Raw genomic sequence first — 19,883 nt, 5'->3', positions numbered from 1 at the left:
GGCCTCACTTGTGTCCACATCAATTTGCACTGGGTGTGGGCACACACCCCGACACTCCCATACTGGACAACAATCCCAACCTTTCGACTATAACGGAAACCTGGATGCACGATGCGGCTGGCCCCTCCCCATCTTTGGCCTTACCCACCAGGTACTACATTTTGAGAGTAGACAGAGAAGGCAACCAAGGCGGAGGAGTCTCCATCATATCAATATCCTCCCTCCCCATCACAGCCTCCCACCCCTGCCTGGCTACAAACTCCTATTAGCTAAAATTGAATCCACCCCCACCCCCTGACCACCATCAACATATTGCTCCTCTACCGTTAACCCAACAACAACCTGAGCACCCCAGACGCCAACATCCCCCCACCCTGCTCATTGCCCCTCTCCTTAAGCCTAAAACCAAATTCCAAATCCTAGGCAATTTTAAACGGGGCGACAAAGACACCAATGACCTGAAATCTACTGCCCTCACTCACCACAGCTTTCAAGATTAACGACTCCCAAATTGTGTCCGCCCCCACCCATGATAAAGGCTGGGTCATGTCCATCAACCAACCCGTTCCACTGACCCTGCACAGGCCACACTCTGATCCACTTTACCATGTCGATCGCACCCGCACCCACCCCTGCCCCTACGCCGGGTGTCCTCCTGCCCATCACTGCTAAACACACCCACAAACTGACCCAAGAACCATTCGAACCCACCATTCGTACCACCCTCGAGGCGCAGCCAGACACCACAGACCAGAAGCCATCCTCACTGCCTACAATGCTGTGCTCATCAGTGCCTTAGACCAATATGCCCCTTTCAAAAAAAGTAACCACAATTGGTTCACAGAGGAATTAATATCCCTCCACAAACTGAAACGCGCCAAAGAACATCACTGGTACAAAAACAAAACTCTCGCCAATAAGGAGGCCTTCAACACCATTGCCAGCACATATAAAATAGCAAACCTGACCAAAAAAGCCAGCATTTACAACATCAGAATTAACTCAGCAAGCTCTAACACAAGAGAGCTCTTTCAAACCCTGCCCCCCTGAGCGATAGCTTCCCAAAAGACAAAGCCTGACCACTTATTCAATCAGCCATAGCCAACAAAATCCACAAGTTCCGAGACAAAACCAGTCTCCAAAAATCCTTACTCCCCAGTACTCACTACACCCTAAACTCCCAAAATCCCCCCCATACCCCCTTTACACTTCTTCCCTGTGGATGTGCTCGCCACCAATTGCACTGGTGATATCTGCCCAGCCGGCCTCATCAAGCTGTGCGTTGACTCACTCGCCAACATTGTCAATTTCATCAACACTTCCTTAAACTCCCACATAGTACCCAACCCGATCAAAGAAGCTTGGGTCAGTGCTCCTGAAAAAAACCCTCTCTAGATCCACCAACTACAACCCCATCACTACAGTGCCGCACCTTCTAAAGATTCTGGACCATACCACCTACTCGCAACTTCAAACTCATTGTGAAACCTGCAACCCACTGGGCACTCGCCAATCAGGGTTCAGTACCAGACAGCACGGAATCGGCTCTGCTCGACCTTAAAATTCAGCTAGACCGCCCCCATGACAGGCGAATCTTGTCATCCTCCACCCATTTGACCGGCGACCTTGGATCTCGTCGACCACGCAATCCTATGCCGCCCCCTTCAACCTCCCCTCCGATGCAGCCAACTGGATTGAATCCTTGACAGGACGATCCTCCAGGGTCTTCGCTGGAGCCGAAAAAGCTGACCGCATTACCGTCTCCTATGGCGTCCCACAAGGATCTTCGACATTCTGGACAGCCCAAGTACCTCATACACAAATTTCACCAATGATAACGCAGGTCCTCCTCAAACTCACCTGTAATCACAAATTGGACTCAGCCAACATTAATCATATATACAGCATCATCCAGGCCTGGACGGCCACCCGGTATCTGCCTGAATAAGACAGAGCTCCTCATAGACGGCCCTCTGCGCTGCCTCAAAAAAATAAAAAAAAGTAGATAAATAAATTTTTAAAAAATCAACGCTGCCTTTACCTCTTTCTGCATTGATGGGAACATCACCCCACATCAAAACACTGGGAGTTTCTCAACTCGGAGGTAAACATGCAGAAAATGTCAAGGCAGTCACCTTGTCTGCTGCCTACTCCACAAAACTCAACAACCTTTCCAGAAAATTCCTGATCACCAGCACCTGCCTCACCATCATTGGAAGTAAACTAGATTACTGCAATACCATCCTATCAGGAACCTCCCAAAAAAAAACACAAATAGCAACTAATCGAAAAAAACTCCTTCATGGCAGATTGGGGCCGGAAACTATCCTAACACATCTCGCTTGCAAGACGTAAAGCACACTGGCTACCTAGTAAGGTATGCATTGAGTTCAAAGTCCTGTCCATCATTCATCGCTGTTTTCACAACACTGCCCCCATACCTCACCTGATCGCATCACAAAAAAGCTTAACCTACGCATCTTCCACTTCTCCTCCTCACTAACCACCCCCAGATTCAACAGAAAGAGCTGGTGGATCTCACTTCACCGTTATTGTTTCGAAGGGCCGGTGCTGCCACTTCCTGCAAGACAATCAGATTCACCTTTTCTTCCCTCGAGAGAAGGAGAAAGAAGCGCTCAGCGTCTTAATGCTACATGAGAGTTGGATGCATGCCATTCCGGGTCTAACGAAGATCATGAAACTGATATTGACCCGAACCAGATAGACAGGGAACGTCCAGAGAAACAAAGGAGAAAAATAGACCAAAAAGTGTGACCACGAAAGCTTTGTGATGGACCCAAAGTCCCCCAAACAACGCCAAAACCAGCCTGCAGAGAAAACCACGAAAATGCAACTATGCAGGAAGTACTGTATGGTAATCCTCAATACCAGAAGGGAAAATAAAAAAAACCTGACAATACAGAGAAGCAACCCCAAGCCACAAGAGGTCCCAGTGACGTTACCCTCACAGTTAAAGGGGAAAATGGGAGACCCGGGAAGGGAAAGGGTAATCGTTATGAGACTAATCCGACAAGTTCCTGTCAAAGTAAAGACTGCAAAATTGAACCCAGAAGGGGTAGTGATCATCATCGCAGTGAGAGTCAGGAGATTGTTAGAACTGAATCAAGAGGAGAGACAGTGATACTTCAACCAAGAGAAGTGAGCCAGGATCATTATAAGATCCCAGTCATACTTTAACCAAAGCAAGAGAAGTGCATGGAAATAATGAGTAATCATACATGTCTCAGTAAAAGAGAACAAAATACATATTATAAAACCTCAAGAAGTGAACAAGATCAATACCATAAGAGTCAGTCTCAAGTGAATCTCAAGAAGAGGGAAATGTAAATTCCTATATAAAAAGAAAAGTCAATGTTAACGAGACAACCAAGAGGGATAAGCTTCCCAGAAGGAAAAGCCAAGTCATATCATATATGAACTAATCAAAACCATAAACAGAGGTTACATGAATAATTGAAGTAATTTGCATACAGCAAACCACATAACAGGAGTTGGGAGGCATTCTCATGTTCTTAGTTGCTATTATAATGGTAGGGTCAATTAGGTTTGTTTTGGGTGTGGACAGTTTCTGTTAAGACATTTACTGACAAGCACCTTAGCTGTGTTAGGTAGGGACACCTTGTAGAATAGGGAAAGTTAGGCATTTCTCCTTTTCTTAATATAAAATGGTCTATTGGAGTCTGCTTCCTTCTTCTGATCCGCCACAGTACCGGTCCATAAAGCTGTGTACAAATGACCATACCGCCTGACCGGGTTGTATCCATTTGTATTGCATGCTTTGTTTAAACAGTTTTGAATACCTCTGGGTATTTTGTCTCCACATTTGTTTTTAAGGAAAAGGTTTACATTAAACACACCAGGTGGAAGCACTTGTCTGTGATCTATTCCCCTTCTCAACCGACAGTATAGTTGCATATGTAATAGTTAATTGATGTGTAACCTCTCAGCCCAATACTGGTCGCAGCCTTTGAGATAGTTGCCTGGACAGATCATTAATTATGTGTGCTGGAATTGGACCTAGGCCCGCCCTTAAACACAAATGGAACTGTAACGATACCCTCTATAAAAAACACCCATTATTTAAAGAAAGCCTATCAAATGCAATAAAGGATTATTTTGCCATAAAAATGACACAGGAGAGCTACCATTGACACGGTATGAGAAGCAGCAAAGGCTACAATTCGAGGTGTCACGATTGCGGTGGGAGCCCATAGGAATAGGATCACAGTGTAAAGGGAAAAGGGAAAAGGAGCTTAAACATGAAATCACACGCAAAGAACCAAAACTTCAAACCCACCCTGCCGAGCAATTTCAGCGCACGTTGGAATGCTTCGAAAAGAGCTGAAGGACCTATGGCAAGGCGCAGACTCAACTGCGATATTTAAAGCGTAAATTTTAAAGAGAAGTAATAAAGCCCTGACTATGTTGGCCGCTCGCCTCCGAAAACAGAGTGGAAAGAGCGATCCCCAAAATTAAAGATCAAAGAGGAAAAGAGCTGTTACACCCAAGCAAAATCACTAAACACTTCTCTAGATTTTACACCAGCCCAATCACAATCGAAGAAATTCATCCTACCACCCAATATCCCTTATAAATGTTGACACAAAGATTCCCGCAAGCATACGTGCGGGCCGTTTAGCTCAAATATTACCCCAATAAGTTCACACAGATCAGGTCAGTTAGGTGAGGGGCAGGCAGGGTGCGGACAATGTTCGCAAAACCCTAGACCTTATTGCTGCCATCGATGAGAGGGAAGTCTGTCCCACTTTAAGGTCGAATGATGTAGAGAAGGTGTTCGCCAGAGTCGAATTGCCTTTTCTGCACACAGTCATGCGGTGGGCAGGTTTGGGTCAACAATGGGTGTCGGGACCACTGGCACTATACCGGAGCACCATGACTAAAGTTCTAGTCAATGGTGTCGCTTCGGATTTCTTCATCTTGATGCGAGGCACAGGACAAGGCTGCCCTCTGTCTCCCCTTTTGTTCGCTCTGGCTTTGGAACTGGTAGTGCAGACATTTAGAACAAATCTTAAGATACATGAGGTTGTAAGAGCAGGGAGGGAATACAAGCTAGCAATAGTCGCTGACGACATTTTGGCCTACATCTCCCAGCCGCTGGAGTCGGTGTCTGCCCTTTTTTGCCACATGGTGGAATATGGGACGTTATCAGGATTTAGAGCAAACCCGTATAAAATTGTTGCGTTAATGCTCCAGCCAAACTTAGCCCTTCCAGGACATTTAGTAACAGAGTGGGGTTTCCAAATGCATGCAGGGGGAATAAAGTATCTGGGCATGGAGATCACAAAATATTTGGCAAGTTTATTCCACACAACTATACACCCCTGTGGAACGCCATCAAATCTGACCTAGTGAGGTGGTCCAAAATGCTGCTGTCCTGGGTGGCTAGATTCACTTCAATTAAGATGTATACTTCCTAGATTTCTATTTCTCTTCCAATCACTCACAGTGATAAACCCAGAGGCATTCCAGTTAGAAGTTAAGCAGATTCTCCTAGCATATTTGTGGGCAGACTTGAAGACCTGGGTTTCGCACACGACCGACTACCCCCAAAGGATATGGTTCATATATCATGGGTATGACCTCAAAGCGCTGGTAGGCTGAATGCCCTCGGGATCCATAGTTCAGGTCAGTAGAAAGAGAAGGCGCCATAGGGTGCGTGGGTGGGCAGCTGATGTAATTGTAGAATGGTAGCTGCATCCTAGCGTTAGGTGTGGTGTTGAAGGTATTGGTTGAATGTGTTTGCAGTCTGGTGGGTGGACATCCAGACTGGGTTTGGCCGAGTTAGGCCTGAAGGACGCTTATGTGAGCAGCTAGTGCAGAATTTCATGCAAAAGCTGTGTTTTATTATAGGTTATATATACACACAATATCTCCCTCTCTCTCAAAATGGAATAATATATATTTTTGTGTAACTGAAAATGCACTTAGCCCATTGTATTCCACTCTGTAGGTACAAACATGGCGGAAACGAGGGCCATCAATGGCGCCACGACAGAGATAGATAGCAGTAGGGGCAATGTTAGCACCACTAGAGCATACTCGTACGACTACGGCCATTGTATTTTCAACATTATTATGTTTAGGTCTTTATTGGAACGTGTCTTTTATTTTAGATGATATAAAAGAAGAGAGGGTGGGGGAAAACTGGTGCAAGAGGAAATGCAGCTAATTTGGGATAAAATTGATGAGGGCCCACAACATCTCTACAAATCTCACCTCACTGCACAAGACTCGCACAATGAAAGCCCCGCTGTTTGTGTCCTCAACAATAGTGATGAAAATGTATGGTATGTTTATAACGAGGACCAACCACTTTCTAATCTATTAGTATTACCATACGCTCACCCACAGACAACCTTTGATCCTACCTCAAATGCTTACTCTATGCACTTTAGGTCCCAAACACCTACCCCAAGCTCCCCTCCTACTACACAGTATTGGCAACATAATTTAGGCCTTTTTCCTATCCTTGATCAAAGAATTATGAAGATGCAAAATGGTCTAGGGGGGAGAAACAGAAGGAAAAGGGAAACCAAACGAACCACATATGACGCTCATCATGGCCTAGAGTTGGATGCAGTAGAAGATCCTCGTCACCCAGATCAGTCTAACAAAAGGAACTCTGATATGAGCACCATGGGCAAACAAGCAACAAACGAAAGTTTCTATGTGTGTTCCCTGAAGGTCCGAATACCAAAAGGAAACCCCCACAACGGGTGCCCAGTGTCTCGTTCATCTTGCACTTTGTAGAATTCAAAGCACCTTCCAAGCACACACAGTAACGTTACAGCTACTTCAGAATGAGAAGACCTGTCACAGCAAGCCACATGGAATACTTTGCATCAAGGAACCATTTTTTGTCATAAAGGGAACAATGTTCGTGGAAAACAAATGGCAAGAAGAAACAGTGATGTGCAAGGCAGAAGCACTACGTGGACTGCCAGAAGAAAAATGTCAGTGGGTCAAAAGAACATGGACGCAGACTTGGTCCCACCACATTGCCAAACTAACGTGGGTAACAGCGCTTGAAAAACCAATCAAGATCCAACGCGAAGTGCAATACGAACTTTGCCTTCATGGAGAAGGGAAGTGCCCAAATATTGTAACAAAACGCTTATCCTCACCAACATGAAAAAAGGAACAGCTGCTTTGATGGACAATTATTGGGTATGCGGCAAGTAGGCGCACTTGTACCTCCCACCGTCATGGAGAGGTACTTGTGCTCTGGCCCCGCTGCATTCGGCTCCGACGGCGATTCTGGAGCAGTACGTCCAGGGGGAGAGGGTGCCCGCCAGAATGTCCCCAGCACCCCAGTCAACAACCAAAAAACATACAGTGTGCTGTCGGAGGATTAGCTACAAGACAGTCACACAAAAGGAGAGCATCAAACTACATCTCTAAAGACTCTTCCAATCTTCTGGCACAGATACCGGACCAGTTTAAGTTATTCAACTCAGCCGAGACATTTTTTGCATCACTAGTACCAAGCATCCAGTCAGATTGTGAGGCGGGAGCTGATCCAACTTGCAAACGACACTGAAGACGGGGTCAACGTCATTAAGGTAGAACTCAGAGCCCTGCAGTTGATGACAATTCAAAACCGCTACGTTTTGGACTTCCCCACAGCAATGGAAGGCAGCGTTTGCCGAAAACTCGGAAGTGCATGTTGCACATTCATGCCTTCTGCAGGTGCTGATAACGGGACACAATCACAATCGCTGCAGTTCACAACCTCAGAAAAAGAATGAAGGAGGGTGGTGAACAGTCAAGTGACTGGTTCAATACCATTTTTGATTGGGTTCCTTCCTGGTTCGGGACTGCAATGAAGCTACTGGTCCCCATCATCGTATTTTTGCTACTGATTTTTTGTGTGCCCCAGGTAGGGGTTTGATGCTGTGTAGGATCTATGCCTAGTAGTGCAATGATGATGGTGACGGTGGGCAACCCAGAAAAGGTGCCTCATGATGTGAAGGATGCACAAGTACAAACGGGGGTTAACCAGGAGCCCAAATACTGCATGACAACTGTGTACAACACAGGGGATAAGAGTGGACAACTTGTGGCACACAACCCTCAAAGAACCCCATAAATTGAGTCGTAAAAAGAGGTGTGTGGGGATGGTGGGTGTATATATATATGACCTGCACTCCTGATGAATATGCAAGAAGGGGTCAAAGCCTAAAATATGTGTAGGGCTTGGATGCCAATAAAGGGAACTCCAGCCGGGGATGAGGCTGTAATGGAAGCAGAAGAACATGGGCGCACTAATAGCCAAGGTTATTTGTTACTTTAGGAGTAACGAAAGGGGGTAATTTAAGGGAGGATGGGTCTTTTCCACCCCCCCTGTACATTCCGCATGGAAGGAATCTATTGCTCATCCCATCACAGGGAAGACTCCCCCTTATCTTTCCTCTGAAGACAGAGGCAGGAAACCATTGGATGACACAGACTCCATTTTGTGCCACCCCAGACTCCATGTTTTACTAGGCCGCCTAATGATTTCTAAAAGCCATCTCTCCCATTGTCCAGCGCCACGCACAGCCAACCCCGACAGCCACACCACCTCCTCCCTTGTCTGCACCGCACCGGCTCTTTTCTCACGGATGTCAAGATACAGTATTCCTTCTCTTCCTCTGAGCTCATTGCCCCTAGTGTGACTGGGGCAAATCTTGTGTGCTCATCCATCTTCACAAGCCTGCATGTGCCCTCTCAACCCCCGCCTTCTTACCCACCGCTCACCAAACACAGACCCCTCTGTCCCTTTGATGCCAATACCCCTGTAATCCCCTGCATTGACCAGAGCATGCACCCACTGTGGTCCCAAGTCCCCCTGTACCATATATCCTATAAAGAGACAACACCTATCAATCTGTATCATGAGGCACCGGGTGGATCAAACCCCTCCAAGGTGGGCGCTGGGATTAAAAGGCACTATGTTTTATTGGTCCTTGAGGGCAAAGTATAAACTGGATATATAGTTGTCAGATGAATTTACAGCACCTTCACTAAATATCAAAGTTTAAAGTTGATTAGTTGTTTCTAGCCTTTTTTCGTGTTGTCAGAATACAGAGATTAGTTAGCAGATCCCTGCCCTCTGACCTTCACCCCTCCCAGACGAGTCCAGCTAGCCCACGTGCTGCGATAAGCAACAGCTCAGCACCAGCCAATCAAGCTGCATCATCCCAGTATGGCCCATACTGCAACTAGGCAGTTCAGCACCAGCCAATCAAGCTGCATCATCCCAGTATGGCCCATACTGCAACTATGCAATGAACCAATAACCATGTAGTATTCATCCCCTATACTGTTTGTCACTGATGGCAATGATTGCTATTATAATATGCTGTTTCTGTATTGTTGGCAGAGCGCTCTCAGAGCAGCAGAATCCTCTGCGTGCATCTTTATTCTGATATAAACTTTGTTCAACTTGCAAACTATCTTCTGGTCTCATTCCCTACTGCGGTGTGTCCATTTATTCTGATTTTGGGATTTGTATTTTGGAAATGGCCGCCTTCAAAGTACAACTCTCCAAAAAGAGCTCCAGTGAATCATTCTCGGACGTTGTTCCAGAGTGAATCAAAGACGTAGTAGGAGACCCTTTCTTTTAAAAAGGTAAAAGTCCACATGTGATTGGACTAAAGTTATCCTACCTTAGTGGTCCAATCCCTGTTCTTGAAAGAAGTGAACTTTGCCTTCGGACATCACACCCAGAGTGCTTTGCACTAGAGCAATGGTCTTCAAACTTTTTTGGCCAGGGCCCCCCTGAGCAATATCTGGGCAGGTCAGGACCCCCCCCCCCAGAAATGCCAAATGGACAGTATATATTGCGCGCCGTCACCTGCTCCCATCACAGTCGCTGAGCTCCCTCATCCCACTCCTACCCAGTCCCTGGTCTCTCCCCACCCCATCACACACCCTGGGCTCTCCCCACTCTGCTCCCACCACTATCCCATGGTTCCCGCCCATTGTGCTCCCACCATATTCCCTGGGTTCCCCCCATCCTGTTCCCAACACAGTCTGAGTGCCAGTGGCGGCTGGTGATTTTTTTAAGTGGAGGGGCATAACTATTTCCCCCAAAAATGCCATAGCGACCGAGCATAGCGAGGGATCCGAACCAATAAAGATGGGTGTGGGGGTAATGGTAAATAGCCAAACAGTTTGTAATTGGTGCTGGGGGGGGGGGGGTACAGGCATGACATTTTTTACTGGACATCTATGATAGATGTCCAGTAAAAAGATACCCTCCCTGTCCCCTGGGCCCTACTGGGCCTAACACAATCAAAATGATTATGTGTGTATGCAAGGCACTGCACATTCATACAGCAATCACTCTCATTCACACGAGCATCCATCGCCATACACTCACTCATAACATAAGCATACACGCATCCATATACATGTTTATATAAAAATAATGAACATAAACGTACCTGCTGCGTTGGCCTGCGTGTGGGTGCTGAAATGCCCTTAGCTTCTCCAAAATGGTTGAGGGGCACTGGGTGGGCGCCCCCTGGTTTGGACTGGTCTACAGGGCAATGCCTTTACCAAAAATATAAAATGCTAGTGTGGGCCAATAAAAATGGGCCACCATTTTGGCCAATGTGGACCTGTTTGATGAGTTACTTAACTATGGAGTTAGTAATCTTGACCATTGTTGCTGAATATATCATAATTTACTTATATTTTAACACAAAGCACCCCCTTGGGTACTATTGAAACAGTGGACCTCATTACAACCCTGGCGGTAGCTGTGCCGGCATGCCGCCGGAGTTGAATCCGGGTCCGGCACCCGCGAATGGGCAATTACTGGGTCATGCCAATTTGGGCAGACCTGATAATTGCCGAGTTAGGCGGACCTGATAATTGCCCTTTCGTGGGTGCCGGTACCAGTAGATCCCCATTCCAATTTGAGCCCAATTATGGGAACGGGGAGCTCAGATGCACCAGCACTGTTAATAACGGTGCTGGTGCATCCGATGAGCTGTGCTCGCAGGAGCTGCACGGCCTGCCAGGTCAGACCCGGCGGGCTGTCAGGCACCCGCAAGCACAACTCTTACTATGTTGGTACAGTAGCAACGGTGCCGGTAGCTCACAAGCACAGTTGTTACTATACCGCCATAGTTGTAATAAGGCCTAGTCTGTGACTAAAGGAATGAATATCCATTTACAACTGCGGGCCACTTTTTCCATTGTTGCCTGAGACAGTTTCATGCTTCAGCCCGACCATGTGAGCCACCCTTGCCCATTTCTTCCGAGAGAGAGAGACAGAGAGAGAGAAATGTCTCCTTCCACTGAACGAATCCCTGCCAACTGCTCCAATGCTGCCCCCTTCTCTCTAGCATCAAAGACCTTTAGAAATGCAGCACCCTAGTGTGAGACTACTCACTTTAAATGGATGTGTTCCTGTGATACCTGGATCCATGGCAGATGTCTGGTGAGGGGCTGTCTCTGGGGACGTTACCTACTGTCACAAAGATATCCAAGAAGAAGAGGCATGGCCCTTAAGGTTCATGTCCTATCAGCCCTTGTGGCCAGAAAAAATAAATCACCTTCCACAGCCGAGCTGACTCACAGGAACGGACAAGTATCAAATTGGATGTGGCTGCCAAAATCTTGTGTGCCATGCCTAAACTCAGAGATAGCTATTTTAGAGTTTATATAGCCACCATCATGGGCTGCTTTTCATAATCATAGGTTTGGTACGGGGGTCATATCTTACATGCAACCCCTGCGATGCACAGACTTGACTCTCGAACCTGCTCTGGGCCACTGGTAGAGCAAGCGCTGCAAATTAGGATACTGATGCATCAGGACACAGAAACACTGTTGCTTTCAGCCTACAAGTGATGAAAGGAAAGTTTTATGAGCAGATTACGCTTTAGGAGATGGGATCCCCAACAGTATTTCACAAATACAAATCAAAAAAGCCATACCTTTTCACCCATGCCAGATAATGTTAGCTTTGTAATTCAACAGTTTCGTTTAGTTTGGGCTATTAAATGTTGCTTGCGACACCTATAAGCCGAAACTATTGCATTAAGACATATAGTGAGGAATGGCATAAGGGGAGGGACGCACACCATTGAGTATGTACCCACACACCGGCTGCCCATGGCCATGCTAATCCTGCTACCCATTACCACCCAATTCTTTCCCCTCCTCGCGGGAACTCTTTGAACTTGTTGTCAAGCCTTACTAGCAAACTTGAAGTACCTGCCACGGTTTCTTCAAATCAGTCTTCTGGGAGAGTTGTAAACCTGCTACTAGTGTAGTAAAAGTGTCTGACCAGGTCTGCCTTCAGTCACTCGATTTAAAAGCACTGAAGTCCTGTTAAAGCATGGACAAAGCCAACAGTTCAATATGACTGTGGCTAGGAATTGCCTTCACCATGCCTACACAAAAGCACAGCAGTTGGCATTGCCAATGGTGGTTTTTGTTCGTTTGTCCCTGGCATATGTCTCACTCCATTTTATTATTTACAACCGTATAACATCGCTCACCACTTGTTCCCATTTTGTGCTATTGTACAAGCACCCTTCAGGCAATGCCTCTGCCATCTCTATAATATGTTATTTTAAGTAACTTATGATGTAAAGTTGCATTCTTCAAACAATTACAAATAGTCCATAGGTAGGTCCATTGGTTTGAAGCAGTTGGAAGGAGACAGCAGGATACATTTGGGTAGACTTTATAACAATAAGTGAATGGCAACCTCAGTTGAAGCCTTTAAAGTACATAAAACCCCTTAAGTGCCGGGTATACTCGTCCTTTTATTTATTTGTTTGTTTTTACATAGACTTCAATAATAGCCTAGCACTTAAGGGGAGGAGACGGCCACCAGCCACCTCAACTGACACCACACAGACCACTCATTCAAAGCATCCACATAGCATTCTCCAGTAGGCAGGCACTCATCTTCACCAACATGCAATCTCTCATTCACTATAATCAGCACTACATGCAGACAGAAGACCATGCTGTCCCGATCATACCTCTCTCTCAAGTCACCATCAATAAGACAGGTTTACCCTCTTTGGAGTTACCATGACAACCCAAGAAAATCACATGCCTCCATGTTATTACCGGCTTCGCTAGTTTTAATTAACAAATTGGAAGATTCGGTCACGTCTCGTCCCCCACGATAAAAAGATGGTGCAGCTCACTCCGGAGGAGAGGGGACTGTCCAAGGATGCCCAACACATCACGCGGACAAAAATTTAACACTATGCAAGCAAAAACGGAATTACCGCAAAATGAACCGACTGTCTCCAAATCCCTTGTATTGGATTATCATTTTGTACTGCACACTATAGCAATCTGATATCATTGACGATACTTCTAACAATAGCATTGCCATCCACAAAAAGCTAATACGACGAGAGGTACTTACAAATGGAATCTCGCATCGAAACCTATTGGTATTCAACCATTTGCGAGGAAAATAATAGCCTCGCTTGTAACAGAGGATGGTTTACATTGAGGGAGTCAGCACAAATCAAGTGCGTGTGAACAGAGCTGAATAACAAGAATATAGGGCAAAATGCATTCATAAAAAGCGAAAATATCAATTTTGAAAAGGTAGTATACACCCAATGCATGTTTACCATGACAAATTCATAAAAGGAACCACATGCGAAGGCTGGAGATCTGAGCCGACCTCTAATTACAAATCTGAAAACAAAACTAGCAAGGAAACTACAAAACATGATACGCAGTTGAATCGACAACTGTCACTTCCATCTATAAATCTAGGGTTGTCAATGTAGACTTAATTTGTCTGAAAACATCAATTTTCTGTAAAAATGACATTACGTGGTAAAAAAAAAAAAATAGTAGCATCTCCACGTGCGGGCACTCTGTTAGGTATAAATATACTACATAATCGTGCACAAAAAAAGGGAGCACAGATGGGCTCAATAGCCTTCCTCAGATCTCCAGGGAGAGAACGAGTGGGATTATCAAACGGCGAGGGGCTCTTACCGGGAGTCGCTCATCGGTCCGCGTCTAGAGCCGTCAGGATGAATACAAGCTCCCCCGGGGTACACTGGCGAAAGGCCACCTGCCAACAGTCCAACTGATACCAGCTGCGCCTCCCACTACCAAACCGCCAGCGCGCGAGGCGGCAAGAAAGGCGGCAGGGTCACAACACAAGAGTCTTCTTCCAGAAGACGTCGCCCATGATTGTAAACAGAGACAACAACACTCCTCAAAATGTCCGCCCTTTCGCGCCCCTCCTCCGGATGATCGTTAGCCAATCAAAGCACAGCTCGCCTCCAGCCCCAGACCAATGACGATTCACTCAGGCACGGCGCGCTAGCGTCCTTTCTTACGCGGGTTTGAAAAGGTTTGTGTAACCGTCGTTTTAAAAGCCCGGCACTGACTTGTGCACGGCGCAGGCGCGGACCATTTGTTCGAGTGACGGCCTGGCGTCCTTTGGTTGCTAGGCATACAAATGACGGCGCGTCAGCTGCGTAAAACAGCTGTGCTTGACGTAAGCTGTCAAATGCCTGGCGCTTCATTTGGATACACGCTTTAACGGTCTCTATCAGAGCAGGGTGTCTAGTCAAAGGATCGAATACAAAGGGTCAACAGGTCAAAGGATCACATTTTTTTTAAATTATATTTTTTTTGGGGGTTTCGTTTAGGGAAAAAAGTGAATTTTAGCAAAAAAAAGGTGGAAAAAAATTCGATCCTTTGACCTGTCGACCCTTTTACTGTCGATCCTTTGACCTAGAACCTCAGAGCAGCTTGGTCTACAGTCCCATGACAATGAGAGGTGGCCCCGGGAGGAGGAGCTGCTGCCTCCACCCCGTGTGGAGGGGAATGTGCGGCGGTGGCCGCATGAGCTGCCCCACCTCATTGTCCCGAGGAAAGAAGAGGCGGCGCGAGCCGTGAAGGTGTCAGCTGGAAGGGGGCCACCGTACAGCTGAGGCGGCCCCGAACCGCGAGCGGCGTCGGCCGCATTCGGAGGAGGGTCTGCCCCCCATGAAGGGGGGTGGGGATGCTGTCTCCCCGAAAGTATCTGCGGCGGAAGCCGCGACGTGGGGGCGCTGCCCCTCCCCCACCCGCAATCCGCAAGGAAAGGGAGAAATGGCCGCAGTGTCGGCCGCCACAATGAAGAGGGCGGCGTCGGCCGCTTCAAGATCCCTGGCCGCGGCAGGGAGCGGCTGCCCCCGCACGAAGCGGCGGCATCCGCCGCGTACCAAACAGCTGACGCGGCACCCCATCCCCCATGGGAGGCGGGCCCAACATCAACCGAGGAAGAGATGGGTCCTCCCCGGCCGCGGCCCTCGGCACGAGGGTGCTCGTGCGGCCAGGGGAGGAGCCAGCCTGCAGCCCCTTTGGCATCCGCCACAAAGAAGTGAAGGAGTGAGAGTGACACTCCCCTCCCTGGCAGCATCCGCTGCACTCCGAGGAGTTATGCTACCCCGGACCCCGGATGGAGAAGAGGGAGTGGGCCATCCCCGTGCCCTACTGGCGGTCCTGTTCCCCTGGCCGCGGTCCTCGGAAAAGAGGGCGCTCGTGCGGCCGGAGTGGGGACCCGCCTGGAGGCCCCGCAGTGCGTGTGGGGCCCAACGAGCAGCTCCCTGCAGCACCCGCGGCATGCATGGAGGAGGCCGGCAGGTCGGCCATGGCGAGCAAGAAGACTGGAGGGGGTGGACTCGCCGTGGGAAGGGGCGTGAGACGGCCTGCACCAGCGTCCCTCTCCATGTTGTGGAGGCAGGAGGCAACCTGCCTAACGCGGCAAACCCGCCGAATGAAAAAGAACACCTGGATTACACCTCGGGTGTGCGCCTCCTGCTCAAGCACCTCCACCAGAGCAGAGGGAAAGACTTGCCCCTCCCATACCGCAATCTGGGGCTATCTGCTGGAAAGGAGGGAGGTGCTCCAGTAGCAAAAGTTGTGCCAACAGGAACCCTTATCGTGCCCCGGCGGCGTTCCAGGAACCATCATCGTGCCCGGCGGCGTTCCGCAAGCAAAGCAAGGAGAAGCGGTGCTGGCCCCGCCCCCTGAGCCGCAAAGAAATGAAACGGCTGATGCCACTACCAAGCGAGCGGTGGAGGTGCCCTGAAACAGAGGGGGCAGAGGGGCCCTGTCTGCGATCCTACCTGGCCGCGGCCCTCTGCAATGAGGGTGCTCGTGCGACCAGGGAGGGAGTGGACCTGCACACCTATACGGTGTCCACCGCAACAGAGATGGAATGAGAGCGGCCATGGGAAATCCTGGGCCGCTGGGTGGTGGGAGTGATGCAGGCTCCAGACTGAGGCAAAGGATAGAGGCCCCACGTTTGCTCTCGCCACGGGTGCTGGTGGCCCCCCCTTATGTGATCCTGGGCTACCGGTGGTAAAGACTGCGTGCCCCTGTCACCAGAGCAGACAGGAAGTGAAATGAGGCCCAGCCTGATTCCGGGCCCTGCAGCGGTGTCATGAAGAAGGTAACCCGATTCAAAGTGCTACTGCCGTGCTCTGGTAGGAGCAAAGTGAATACCTGCAGCCGCCCCAGCACAATCCTGGGCCCGGCGGGGAACGCCAGGGAGGTAGCCAGCCTGTAAACCCTGGCGGCATTGCCGGGGCTGCGAGGAGGGAGCTGGCCCAAACCCCGCAGCATCCGCCGGTTGGAATGGAAACGTCTCGGGGTTTCGTTTGCAACCCGGACCAACCTGAGGAGCAGAGAAGATAAAAGGCAGCCCTATGCTAACGAAGTGTGGCACGGACCCAACAACAACTGTGGCCACCCCGTGGCTAATGTGGGACTTCCACCCTCATGCTCTTTGGGATTTACAGCCACCCTACCTATCCCACAGGTGGCCTCGACATCTAGCTACAAAGGTTCCTGGACTGCCGGCCACTGGTGTCGCCCTCCCTGCCGTACCATCGTTAGACCAGGCCAACGTGGGTTTGGGGGGGCGGTACCTCCGGCCCTCAGTGTCTGACCGAACCAACACCATGAAGTCGTGCAGCGGGGAGGGCATGGGTCGCAGCTTATCAGGAGTGCTTGTCGCCCTCTGACACCCCGGGAGGAAGGGGACACTCCGGCCTGAGGGAGGACTGCAGGCAGGGGGGGGGGGTACGTGATATCCTGTCACCTCTTGTCCTGACCTACAGCACCGTCCCGCAACGCCTCCCATCAACAGCTTCAGGAGCAGCATGGACGCCCCGCGACCTGCGTTTCACTACCCTGCTCTGAACAATAGGGGACTAGGCCGATGTGGCCCTTGGGATCCGCCAGGTGCGGCTTTGCCGGCTGTGCTTTGTACCCTCAAGGGACTTGGATCTGGGGGAAGTGACTCATGCCCGAGTTGCCCACAACATCAAGGACCCATGCCGATGTGGCCCCTGGCACCACCTGCCAGGTGCGGTCTTGCCGGCCGTGAATTATGCCATCAATGGACCTGGACTCTGGAAGCGACTACTGAACCGACGCTGATGAAGGGCGAACTGGTCTGTGGTTCTGCAATTGCGCAAGGAGGACTCAATAATCTTGTGTGCTTGGATGTGGTGAACCTGCATAGTAATTACATGTTTCAAGTGCTCGCAGGAAAGAACTATGATGTGAAGCTGTGGTCCCACAGTTGCAGGGTGTGCATGTGATGCCAGCCTCCAATCATGGTATTGTTCCGGCATGGGCTGTTCCGAACCCCAGGTTAATAAAGGGTTTTGTAAAATGGGAGAACTGCTGGCATTCTTCCGGCAGCTCACTGAGCTCGACTGTCACCCGTTGAGGGTGTGTAGAATTAGTTAGTAGTTTGTCGTTCTGTAACAGGGGGATGCATGTCTGCCTCAGCAACGTTTGTTTATTGTTATGAAAAAGGAGGAGTGTGATGGGTGACCCTCCTGCGTGTATTGCCCCTTTAAGGGGATGTGTCCCTCACACGTGTATTGCCCCTTTAAGATGGGCCATGACTGTGTCATGGCCCAAGCTAATAAAAGGAGCCCCTGCAGGCACGTGAGACAGAACGGCTGCAGACTCCGTGGAAGGTTGGTCTGAGTCCGTGTCTCATTAAGGATGTAGGCCAAAGGCCTACCTGTGGGAGGTACAGGCCTGCAGGCTCTGTTGCCATGGGACCCTCTGGCCAGGACGGTGGCCGAGGTCCGCATGGTCAGGACCCTGGCAGGCTGTGCCCCCACCCCGATGGCGCTGGTGTCCCCTAGTGCCACGGGGCCTGCCGGATGGACATGGCAGGCCCCAAACTCCCACAGGCGCTGGGCCTGTTTGGGTGCTGTGAGGAAGCAGCACCCCGGGGGCGCCTGCCGGATGGACATGGCAGGCGACCCCCAACAATGTGCTGTGAGGAAGCAGCACCCCTGTGTCGCCTGCCGGATGGACCTGGCCGGCGACCCCCAACAACAAGCATCTCCTTGATTTTTCTTTTTGCTGCAGAATTGAAAGAAAACATACCGTCATTTAGAACTTTAGTAATACCGATTTAATAACAATAATGGACTGTAATTTTTCGAAATGGAACTGAGAAACAGTTGTTTGGCTGTGGAAACCCGTATTTTGAATTGAAATCATACATGGCAGTTATTAAACTGTCCAATTAATTGACATTTTTATTTGAATTCTCAGACTACCGTTTGCCTCTTTTGGATGTTAAACCATTAAATGGCACCAGATGAATCATTTTGCTGAAAATGTTTTGGGGTGCATGACAGAGGAAGTAAAGGGACGGGGCAGAGGACGGACAGAGCAAAGGAGGAGGCCTGCCCTGCAACACATGTTGGTATAAAGTTCATAAAGCAGTGCCTTTTCGAGTTAATGTGGTGCGGAGGCGCTTTAAGACCCGCACACACCAAATGAAAACGTGTTCAACTAAGTGTATTATAAAACACTTAGCAGGACACCCACAGTATTTGTGTTCCTGCCAGGCACAGTCAGGAATCCGACAGGGCAGCGTCAGCACGCCATCGTTCTTCATTAGGTAAAACCATTTGATGAAGTGGGTAATAATAAGACTTATGGGGTCATTACGACCCAGGCGGTAAGTACACCAACTTTACCATCATGGTGTAAACTATGTTTACACCATGGTGGATGGTGGATTTACCACCCCATTCCAAGGTGAGTGGGGCGGTAAATCCCCATTTCCCATTTACCCTTCCCCATTCCCATTTTTGCCCCATAGGGCATAATGGGAGTGGGGACGGTGTTAATTACGGCACCGTAAATTACGGTGCCGTAATTAGCACCAAGGCGGTTTAGCGCCATGGATTTTAACACCTGCTAAAAGCAGCCGTTAAAATTGGAATCAGGCGTTAAGGGTTAACGACGGCATTAACCCTTAACCCCTGAGTTGTAATGAGGCCCTTATTCTTACTACCTGTAGAACCAGGAAGAATCTGGCATAAAGCATTGGAATGTCAGGTTATAAACCAGGCAATACCGTCAATGTTGTTTGGTGAGAATCAAGCTATAATTAGCCCGAGCCATCTTGTACACCCCTGATGTCTCTAAATTAGATGTAGTACAGCTCAATCACATACACATACGCCTGCAACAGTTCCTGCTATTCTTCTAAAAGAAATGAATAGTTGTTAAAAATATTTTATACATTTATTTTGTACTGAAATAAAAACATTCTAATATTATGAGCAAATAGGACACTTCATTGAAATAAAGTGCGGAAGCGAGGTGAGTGAACAGTGAGCTTTATTCTACGGCCCCCGGAGGCGAGGGCTGCCAGTTGGGGAATGAGCTATAGCGTTCCGTGGTGGAACATGGGGAAAAGAGCATTCTCATTCCAAGTGGAATGAAGAGATGCTTAACATTATAACATCTCCTTACCTATGGGAAAGAAGGGAACGGAAAGGGGTGGGAAAACAGGGAGTGTGGGGTGGGGT

General features: G+C 48.8%; 1 protein-coding gene across 1 annotated transcript in view; it reads right to left on the bottom strand.

Moving 5' to 3' along the window:
- STIL (STIL centriolar assembly protein) overlaps positions 1 to 14,377 on the bottom strand; it is a 327,963-nt gene extending 313,586 nt beyond the window's left edge. Inside the window, exon 1 of the mRNA XM_069642242.1 lies at positions 14,023 to 14,377. The gene's annotated coding sequence lies outside the window, so the exon portion shown is untranslated. The remainder of the gene's footprint in view (positions 1 to 14,022) is intronic.
- Positions 14,378 to 19,883: the final 5,506 nt, after the last annotated feature.

This window comes from Ambystoma mexicanum, chromosome 1q, assembly GCF_040938575.1.
Source record: "Ambystoma mexicanum isolate Mex_15411 chromosome 1q, UKY_AmexF1_1, whole genome shotgun sequence".
NCBI classification, from domain to species: Eukaryota; Metazoa; Chordata; class Amphibia; order Caudata; family Ambystomatidae; genus Ambystoma; species Ambystoma mexicanum.
Note: the sequence above shows the minus strand (reverse complement) of the source record. Positions and strands in the feature narration are given on the sequence as shown.